Source organism: Heliconius melpomene, chromosome 21 (genome assembly GCF_056956725.1).
Source record: "Heliconius melpomene rosina isolate 202511_hmr_F chromosome 21, ASM5695672v1, whole genome shotgun sequence".
NCBI classification, from domain to species: Eukaryota; Metazoa; Arthropoda; class Insecta; order Lepidoptera; family Nymphalidae; genus Heliconius; species Heliconius melpomene.
Genome location: NC_140409.1, coordinates 5,258,649 through 5,270,311, shown reverse-complemented (window position 1 = coordinate 5,270,311; position 11,663 = coordinate 5,258,649). Strand labels below are relative to the sequence as shown.

Below are 11,663 nucleotides of genomic sequence, written 5' to 3'. Positions count from 1 at the left end.
CTTGTTATAAAGGCAAATTGTGAGGAACAGTAAGCATAAGCCTTACACTTAGTGTAGGTATATTACTTAAAAGATGATACAGTATACTTAATATGTAATATTGATTTGTTGTTAAGTTTCGCAAGATGCGTTTCAAAGAAGTACTTATAGAAAATTTGATATTTGATGTCATATTAAATACATCGTTGAATTGACTTGTTACATTAATTATTACGATGGTTTCATTTAACGCTAGTTACTGTTGCAAGTAGTTCTTCGAAAATAGTATTTATATTGTAATTTTTACATGATTTTAGCCCATATGATATTACTAATTTTAGTAGGAAATATAAATTGATCTCTAAAACAGTTTAGATTTTTCAATAGAAACACCTGCATCACTTATCTACTTATTCGTAAGCAGCTACCATCTCGTAACTAGACCAAAGATCGGTTTTTATTAAAATAGACAATTTATATACCAAATACATAATTTGTATATATAATATATTAATTATATTATTTCGTTATATCAATAAGTTACATTACATGAATAAGTTGTATTCCACGGATTTCTACAAGACTCCGTACGCTCTTCCATCTATTCTGTTTGTGTTATATACTCCAAGTATAAAACTGTTAAATATTTTTTTTAGTACTATTATAGTATAACATTATGTATGTACAAATAACTGCTGAGATGACTATTGTGACAGCTGACTCCCGGTGATGCATACGGTTACCTTTGTTACCTACTGTTATACTAAATATTGTTACTTACCTTGTCTATGTAACATTAGATAAAATATCATGACGAGCTTAGAATTGTTGCTAATTTCATTAGTGAAGAGAAGCTTCATGATATATAGGTTCATATTTTACTTTTTATTGTTTGGTTTTCTTTTTGTTATTTAGGCGCATCACACGCTGTAGGGATGTCGAATGTATTATTTGAGATGTGGTGTGTGTATTAGGGCTGAAGATGCCACAAGTTTCAAATTATACGTACAAACGTATTTGTAGATTGGTTAACTAATAAAGATAACAACAATACATTATTTTTTTATTTTTATTTATCACCTGGATTACAGAATTTCACTAATACTTATTAATTTGGTGCGGCGTGGTGTGATTCTGATGGTATACGCATTGGTAATAGCTTCGAAGCATTTCCAGGATGGCGTGGCGATGGCATTTCCAGGATGTTATCACTAAATACTGATCTGTTTTCCCTGAGATATTTACACTAATGGCTAATGGACAAGAAAATCAAAAAATATCATAATTTCATAATTTACAGGAAGTTTCCAGAAACTGTAGGTAATATATGTTAAAATAGTGGATCCTTCGAAAATGCATTCTTTAATAATGTTACAAGATTGTGACGTTACGCTAGTTATTAGTTCTAGAAGTAATTTTAAAAGAATCGATAAAGCATAGAGAAACATATTTAGTACTAAATATCAGGTAATTTGAGATCGTTTTTTACAGTACGGAGGTCTGTCGTGGCGCAGAAGCACAAAGTATGACTGTAAACGCGACTGGTTGTGGGTTCCCCACTCAAAGAAATAAATATATTTATTTCAATTAACATTTTCGTTTATTCACTCTGGTTTCGAAGAAAAGCGCAGCGTTGAGTTCCGCCACTCAATACGGAATGCCTAATGAATTCTGCATTCGGACTTAACACAAAAGTTCCCTCGCCTACCCTGGTGTGAGCGTGAAGCTAATATTTACAGTATGATCGACGAGTCGTAGTTGTTGGGGTGTATTTGATTATCCAAAACTGAGAGTATTTGGTATTCACTCTCCATTACAGTAGGTGTAAAGGACCACCACCACCACCTGTTTTCTGAATATTTTGAAAACAATTTCATCATAAATTATAAGCTATTTATTTAGAAGCACTTTTTTAAAACTGTTCAACCACCACAAGAGGTGATATTTTATAAGTTTCCCAAAATAATATTTTTCTTTCCAATAACACTTTAAAAATGTCACAATATTGTATTTGCTCTGTCAAAGTAAGGTATCCTGTTCACTTCTTCTTTAAATCTTTTAGTACATTTTCATTCATAACAATCTGTAAATAAAAAAAATAACATAAAATTCCCGCAACTCTTCTAAAAAAATGTTCTGTTTAGAAATTATTAAAATTTATTTCATTTCCACTTATTGGATGCAAGTTTTATAAATATAAATTCTCAGCAGCAACAAACTGGCTAAATATTTGTGAAGCAAGTTTTACCCTTATAAGGTGTTTTACATTTACATGTAAATATTTTGTATTTTCAATCAGAGCAAAGACAAGGTTGGCATTGTTCATCTAAATTATGTCTCCCGAAACTAATGTAAGTAAGTAGGGATTGTAATGACTCCAAATAAGTCCTAGGCCAACAACATTTGACCCAAGCCTGTGCCTGAAAACAAAATAAATTTAGGTAATGAACTTCAAAATATAGAACTGTTACATATAGGTTATTTTGCAAAAACATTATTAATTCTCTTCTGTTCTCTCTAGTATTTACTGCTCTCTAATATTCACACTTTACGTTATTGATTTTTAGTTAAATGTGGAAGATCTGTGTGTGATCTGTTGACAGCTACAAAATTTCAAACCAAATACTGGCTACCAAATAAATAACGTAATTATAACGCTTGAAGGTACTCGCAATAAAGTAATTTTACGTAATATTTATACACTTACTTGGTAATATTTAGCTTTTCTGTCTTAGGAAATCTGTGAAACAAGACATGTTTTACTTCTTCTTCGTCTTCAAAGATACTTTACAAATTCATGATATCAATCAAAACAATAACAATCAACCGCTATGTTAGTTGACGTAAATAGCAGTGTTGCCATTGGCAGAAAGTTATAAGTTAAAGTTATATTTGAATATAACAAAATTATTCGAAAAATAAACCTTGAATATTTTATGTGGGAAACGATATTAATATTATATTCGTCCATTTTATTGCTCTTTTTTTGTCTAATATTCCTCAACGGATAAATTTAATTCGTTACAATTAAGAAAAGCATGCATTGTTCATTCCGCTTTTAGCAACAAAGTAAGACGTGTTCGACGTACACGTATAGTGTTGATAGCGTTGAAGCATTGTTTGTGTTTAATAAAGAATATAAGTATTTACCACTCATATAATTTAATTGTTTACTATGTCGAGAAGTCTTGGTACAAGTATATACTTCTATATAAATGATACATATAATGGTAATTGAGGGTCAAAAGTAACGTAAAATGTTGCAAGGGTAAGAATCTGCCAATGAACCTTAAAATTACCAGTTGCCAGTACTACGAATTATAATTAATTTTATTTGAATTTTTGGTGTCTCATTAAGCACCAAACATGCGGACATCCAAACGTTAGCTATGTGTGCAAGTAAAACTTTTAGTATTGGAGTTAATCGGCCATGATTACATGGAATAACAAGATCGTTGTTGCCATTGACAAATATAACAATATATACAAAAAAGTAACATGTGGAAAATTAAATTAATATTATAAAAGTCGTAACTCTGATATTAATTTGATATTAATTTCAGCTTAACATATCCGATACTCGATCTTGAAATAAGCAGTCTAAAGATACATAAAAACAGACAAACAACGAAATAATATAAGTATAAAGTTTTTTTTGTACGTAACTCAAAAAAAAATACAATGTGAACGTCGAAAGCCTCGAAATTGAAAATGTTGATAAAATTAATTTATTTTAATAAAATTTACAATACTTTGGTTAGATATTTGCATTTTAACTTTTGTTGGCAACACTGCTTACGGTTACAAATTCAAAATGTCTCTTCTTTTTCGGTGTACCTGTCGTCTTACGTGTATTCATTAGGCGCGGAACTGAACTTAAATTAACTGAAATAGTGCTTTTGTGTTGTTTATAAAAAACATTTAAGTAATCCAGCTACGTAATAAATAATTATCATCATATCATATTGACTTTAGACTATTGAAATACTACTACTATTGAAAACTATTGAAAAAGTTTTCGCATCCTGTGGAAATACAACGGAACGAAAAAAGAACATTGAGGTAATTAATTATATTATTTATTTATCACGCTGCATTCTCTCTCTTTTTTTGAAGTCAGTCAAAAATGAGAATATCTTCTTTTTGAAGTTGATTCAAAAAGAAATGCAACGATGAGTACGTTTACAATAAAGTTAGGTTTACCCACATTTGAAGTTATAATACAAGATCGGATTCTATTTTATTTTTATAAGATGTTTCTTTAATTTAGTTTTAAAATCAAAAAAATTCTATGTTTTTATATCTTGAGGTAATTTATCGTAATTTGTGCTCCTTCATAAATAATAGATTTTTAATAATAGATTTGGTTCTTGTTTTTGGTGGGTAAGTATAAATTATTTGCACTATTATGTGATCTATTTCCTATTTGTCCGCTTGTAAATTGTTTTGTACAATTTACGAATAAGAATACATGAGGCCGTCGTGGCGCACCGGCACAAGGGTGCGACTGTATCGCGACGGTTGTGGGTTCGATTCCCACTCGAGGAAGTGAAATATTTATTTACGTTTATATTTCCATTTCTTCGCTCTGGTGTCGATGCAAAGCGCGGCGTTGAGTTCCGCCACTTAACACACAATGCCTCCAGAATTCGGCAGAAAGTGGGGAACGGAGTGCCTTAACACTGTGTTCCCTCTGCCTACCCTGCTGTGTGCGGGATACAGCGTGAAGATGATTTATTTATTTTGTTTTATTTATTTTAAGAATACATGTGTTAATATAAATGTGTTAGTATAAATTGCATCTATTTGTAATCGTTTATTAATTAATAATAATTAAAAATAATTTTAGAAGCGACTAGATATTTATAGATATTATTTTATTTCTAGATATTATTTCAACTAGATAAGTTACATTTGAATGAACTAATGAGTAATATATTGTATAGCACAGACTACGAGGCAGACAACGATAGTTACCACGCAACGAACCAAGTAGGGAGGATAATTTAGATTTAATATTTTCTATATGTTAACTTTCACCGAACCATCCTTGAAGTGTACCTATCCTTTCAAATAAAAAAAGTCATTGGAATCGGTGGGTGTGATATTTAGTCATTCGACCATTTGTTATATAAACTTATATGATTTTCTCATAGATACTATTCACCAAATTATCCTTGAACTGTATCTTTTCAAATAAATAAGAATCATCGAAATTGGTTGGCGTGACATTGAGTTATTCGTCCATTTGTCGCGCACATAGGTACCGAATGCAAATTTAAGACTTATGTGATTAAGCTAATGCTACAATATCCAACAACCTTATTATAATTTCTAATTACTAAGACTGTTTGTTTTACTTGGCACCGACTTGAAAATTATAAACGCGATTTACTTGTATATAATTATAATCTAGTACTAATTTAATTACGTAAAATCTGCTAAGTTACAATTTTTAAAGTTTCAATTCAATCAAATATATGAGGTTATGAGTTAATAGATGAAATTTAAGAGAAAAACTTTATTTTCTCCTTTCTAGAGCGTTTAAATAAAAGCTTTTTCTAAAAAAGATTTTTTGCTTTTAATTTACTTATTTAGAAGATTAAATGTCGTGACTTGACTGAAAGGCTACGATTGTAGGTTCTAATTATTTTTGAAGTTTATTAATATGTGTTTTAATTATCATTATTCTCTTAGTGCTTATAATCTTGTGGTGTGTGGTAAGTGCTTGTAATAGTTTATTTGAAGAAAGAATATTTTGAATTTGAATAAACACATAAATATGAAGTGAGAGCCAAGTAATGCGTCGTTCCCGAATTCACCGACATAAGATCTATTGAGATGCAGAGTTTTTTTGCAAATTAATCGATAGAATTACACAAAAAATACATAAAGGTTTACGTAATTACGCAAAAAATCTTGAAAGTATATTGCTATTTATATTTAATTATTTATTTATGTCTTTCAAATATAGCTGAAATAGCATTTATTGCTTTAGCTTTAGCTTAATTAAAATTTTATTTTTTTAAATAATTCATTTCAGAAAATTAATGAAACAAGTTCAGAATCAAGTGAACCATTTGATTTTCCCATTACGAACATCGACATGGAAGAATCTGTAAAAAAGTCTAGCATAACTACTTTGGGTGGCGAAAAATCAATTAAGCATCGAGAAACTCGACGTAGCAAAACACTAACTAAAATCAACAATATTCAAAATAACCAAATTGAAACTGAAAATGATAGTAATTTCAAAATTAAAACTATTATTACTAGAGCAAAGGCAAAAAAGAATCATTTGAAATCGAATCAAACTAAGTTAGAAGAAGCGGAAAATGTTAATAAGGACACTTCCAAACCTAAAACTATTATGACTAGGGCAAAAACAAAAAAGCATAATTTCAAATCTAGCCCAATTTTAGAAGACCAGTGTATGAGAGGTACTGTAGCAGAAGTGCTAAACACTTCTCTAGTGAACGAAAAATCAATTAAGCATCGAAAAACTCAACGTAACAAAACACTAAATAAAGTGAACAATAAGACTGAAAATATTAATAAGGACAGTTCCAAACCTAAAACTATTATGACTAGGGCAAAAACAAAAAAGCATAATTTCAAATCTAGCCCAATTTTAGAAGACCAGTGTATGAGAGGTACTGTAGCAGAAGTGCTAAACACTTCTCTAGTGATCGAAGAACCACAGGATAATATAACTGAAGTAGAACCAGTTATAAAGGAACTGGAAATGGAAACTATCATTGATGAAGTAAAAAAAAATATAAAAAAAGATCGATCGCTAAAGAAAATAATTAAAAAGAAAAATGATAACGTTGAAAAACATAGCGATCAGGATTCAGAAAGCCCTTTACCAGTTCTGATCGTGGAAAAGGCACAAGTACATAGAGAGGTGGACGATTCAGTTAAATCTGTTTTACATACAACGCAAAATTTAACAAATAATAGAAGCCCTCCTAAATTGAATATTATCGATTACTTTAACAAAATCAATCTACAAACTAATAATAAACAAAACAAAAGTGCGATAACTAAAAAAAATAATAAATCTAAAGCGAAAAAAGATAAGACACAAACATTATCAAATGATTCAAGATATATTAATAAAAATAAATCGAAAACTAAAGCCTGTTCTGGCTCTAAAAGCATCTCTAAAAGAACATTATCCACAATTTCAGAAGAGACGAAACGACGAGAGAGAGAGTATACTTCGGATGGAACAATACCTACTACAGGACAGTCACCTATCACAGCGCGGGGTGACCTTGAAGGCGCACCCCCTAACACAGAACAATTAAACCAACCAATAACACCTAGAAATCTAGATGTAGAATATCTAAATCCATCTACGCAGGATTTTTTCGAAAAGCTACAACTAACACTAAATGCACTATATATTGAAGATATTGGTTCTGTAATCAGTTCTAATATACAAGATTGGCTTAGGCGAAACAATCGCGAAAAACCCACGGGTGAGATTAGTTTTGTTTTTTTTGCATAAAACACTGTTTTTATAGTATTTGCCTTATTAAATCCATTGGTCTGAGTTCAATTCCGGAAGATATATATATACAGTGGAAGAGGAAGCGCTTCTTTTATTGAAACTGCATATAGGGTAATATATTTCAAACCCACACCTAAGAAATTAATCAAGGTACCTCAACAGTTTGGACGTAGGATTTTTTTTTCATTTCACGATTTTTATCCATACCTGTATTTCGTGTGACGCACACATACGTGTGCGACGTTTCCGATTTGACAGGTAAGTGTGTGCGTGCCTATGTTGTACTTTACAAATGGCGTTTTATTTTAAAATGATAATTTTATTATTTATTTTGTTTGAAAAAATAACATTTTTATTTTTGGGAATTATTTTTTTTCCAAATTATATTAGGCTTTTATAGAGTAGTTAAAACTGTGGTTTCATTTAAAGTGGTGCTGTTTTTTTCGAAATTTCGATTTATTAATATTATTCGAAAATTACTCGTAGATAATCAGTCGGTAGTCTATCTAGGTAGTTTCAATCTAGATGAAATGCTAAAAGTGACTATTATATTTATTTTCAGAAGGATGAATATCAAATTATAGAAAATACATGAATACAAAATCCCGATACATTTAAAGTAAATTCATTTGCTCAATCTTCAGAGATAAACTTATACATATACCGTCACGGACTTTTTAAAACAATATTTTTGTAAAACATTGTTTTTGTGTGTCATGAGGTTGAGACGGCGCTTAAATTAGCGGTTTGGCCCTGATTGCGTAACAGACAGAGTTACTTTAGAATTTGTAATATAAATATGGATTAACACTGTGTGTGTAACACTGATTTGGCTCATTAGGAAACCTAAAGTTTGTCAACATCTATTGTAAAATGATAATCGCAGCGGCACATTGTCTCACTGGAAACGTAACGGTTGTGGGTTCAATTCCCGCTCGACGAGTGAGATTGGCAAAGAGTGTTACACTCCGTTCCCCACATTAGACAATTTAATGTATGTGTACCAAAACAACGAAAAAATATTTATTATGTTTTTTTAATATTTTGTGATTACCTTTATAGATTTGAAAAACACTACGAACAATTAATAAAAAATTTTGAACAAAATGCTGAAGAGCTGCTACTTGACGAATGCCAACAGAAGAAGGCAATGCTGACGCTACTGAAAGACGATTTACAAATTGTATCGAAACTAACTGAAAATAAAAAATAAAAGTTTTTAATTATTAAAATGTTTCATCGTTTTAGAAATTTTTTTTTTTTATGGTTCCTAAAAGTTGAATTAGAATTTGAATAAATATTATTTTCATATTTTTTGTTTTATTGAGGCTAGTAGTGGCGCAGGGGCACAGTATGATTGTAAAATTGATTTGTACGCAAATGTAATATAGATTTTAAATTTAAATCAGACAGTTCAAGAGACATCATTAAGACATTTATGTACTTAGATATCAAAAAACGTCAGACCTATGGGGTATTTCTGTCAAATTAATTAATTTTATAATAGATGCTGTTGCTCCTCACTTCACATTTAATAATTGTATTGAGTATGGTGTGTTTCCTGACCTAATGAAATTTAGTAAAGTCATACCTATATTTAAAAGGTGTAGTATATCTGATCCCAATAATTTTCGACCCATTTCTGTACTACTCTCTCTTAGTAAGATTTTCGGAAAACTATCCTAAATAAAATTTTAGTGCATTTTAGCACACATAATCTTATGCACGACAAACAGTATGGTCGTTCAACTACAGATGCTGATAACTCTTATAAAGAACATATGTGAGGCTTGGGAGGGATCACAGGATGCTCTTGACATGTTCTTTGATTTGTCCAAAGCCTTTTTGCCTACAGCACTCAACATTGGCCGTGAAGCTAAGTGTAGCTTCACGGCCAATGTTGAGTGCCGTGCCTTCTCTTATGCCGTAGTAGTGACTACGGCATAAGAGAAAGTGCACTCAATCTTCTGACCTCTTATTTAGCTGACAGAGTTCAGATCGTTGTGCATGGCAAAAAATCTTCTGGTAGTAATCAGCATGGGGGTCCCACGAGGGTCTTCTAGAGCTAGAGCAAAAGAAATAGTATCGCTATTTGCAGTGTGCGCCATCTATATAAAAAGATAACCGGGTAACACCAGAGGAGCTTCAGGTGTGTTGCCGGCCTTAGAGGTGGAGATAGACGCGCAGGTAGGCCATACCATAGCTGCGTAACATGTGGACGGAAGTTCCTACGAAACCACACAGTAGTGGAGTGTCACGTATCCAGATGGTGTAGATATTACTTAAGTTTTTGACATACTGTGCGGTTAAAATATCGGTGGCAGGTAACAGGTAACCATACCATAATAATACACACAATTAAGTAGCCAAGATGACTTGCTCTTTAATATGGTCCTGTGGAATTAAAGATGCCTTACTATAGGCACAATCCCACGTCAGTTCTTGAAAATAGCTGTGCTTTGCTCTACTAGGACCAGTCTATTCTTTCCGATTACCTGAATATACCTGATATTCTCTTCAAGGAATGAAACAAAGTGACATGGAAGTGAAAGTAGGTGACTTGAATGTGAATTGGTAGATGATGCAGTGCTCATAGCAGGCTTTAGTTATCACTCTGGAAGAAGTATGTGAAACTAATGGTCTAAGCCTGAATACGAATAAGACAAAGGTTCTGGTATTTGAAAGAATTGAAGAAAAGACGGAATACAAGATCAGTGTAAATGGTATGATGTTAGAACAAGTGAATGAAGTGGTATATTTGGGAAGTATGTTAAGAGATGGCGGATACGAGATGATGACAATCTCGCAAAGGCCATAAAGAAAAAATTATCTTAATATTTGGACTTAGCTCATGAGAATACTGCCATGTGGGATGTCAATGCGACTATCATTGTGCCGATAGAGGTTTTAATTAACGGTTTAATAGCGAAAAACCTCGACCAACATCTTAAAAGGCTATCGCTTAGCTGTCAGATCAAGAACCGGATGCAGAAGACAATTTTACTTGAAACCGCGTGTAGTGTGAGGAGGTTCCTCTCTCTGGACCAGCGATGGCTTTTACCCTTGCCTAACCCCTGTTTATGACATACTTATACAGATGGGCGCATTTAGAGATATTTTCTGAGGGGGACCTGGACTCAGCAGCACAGCTTTGAACAGATATGTTCGTTCAGATCTTGTTTTTTTTCTTTTTTAATTTTTCAGGGCAATATTTTTTTGTATAAATTCTAGGTTATATAAATTTGGGTTATATAAGTTTTGTATAATTTTTGGGTGGTGGGGTAATCCCACCGCACCCTGTCAATTCATTTCATATTTAAACCTCACATCTAACATACACATCTGTTAACATTTAAACCTTTTGTCTTCTTCAATTAACATCGCCTTATTGTTTCTTCTCTAAAAAAAAACGTTTGACTTTCAGGTGAAAATTATAGTGGGCCCAGATGCGGTCCGAATCTCCGTCAAGCCACCGGGAGGTTCTACGGATGTTAATAAATAATTCAAAAAGAATGTCCGTAAAAATCCATGTTTTGACATCAAGATATCAAGACAAATAAACTTAATCAAGTATTATTGTTAATATCGATGTATTGAAGTATCCATTCTATCGGCGTTGTAAGAAATTTGAAGTCTTAATCGAATTTTGAAATTGTTGTACCAACCATCTGTGTGTATTTTAATATTAAGAATTAAGCATAGAGCGTTAATATTATTAAGTATTGCTAATTGTCCAAAGATATCCAGTGAAACAAAGTCGCTGTTACCAAAGCATTTTTGTCAGAAGAAAATAAATAGTATATTTATTATTTAGGACGTGATATTGAGGGAAGTATCATATTAGTGTCATATATGTACATACATATATATATCTGTGCTACAAATATAGGTGATTTAAAAAAAAATATTATATTATTAGTATTATTCAGGCGAAAAAATATTTGAGGATTCATTCTACGATTGCTGCAATTAAATTGTCCATACTGACACTTTGCTTATTGCAAAAGAAACTTTTTCTATTCAAATAGACAGAAATTAGTGCATTACAAAATAACTGCCTAAAAACAACGATTTATTAGAATAGTTCGAATATGCTGTATCAACTATTAATATGAACCGCATTTTTTGGAAAAACATAAAAATGTGAAGATTCTAATCCCGTTTA

General features: G+C 31.7%; 1 long non-coding RNA gene across 1 annotated transcript; it reads right to left on the bottom strand.

Moving 5' to 3' along the window:
* Positions 1-519: 519 nt before the first annotated feature.
* LOC146526977 (uncharacterized) lies at positions 520-2,845 on the bottom strand. The gene is made up of 4 exons (XR_014879246.1): positions 2,687-2,845; positions 2,228-2,399; positions 732-2,062; positions 520-699 (listed from the first exon to the last, which is right to left on the bottom strand). It is a non-coding gene; the product is annotated as an uncharacterized LOC146526977 (long non-coding RNA).
* Positions 2,846-11,663: the final 8,818 nt, after the last annotated feature.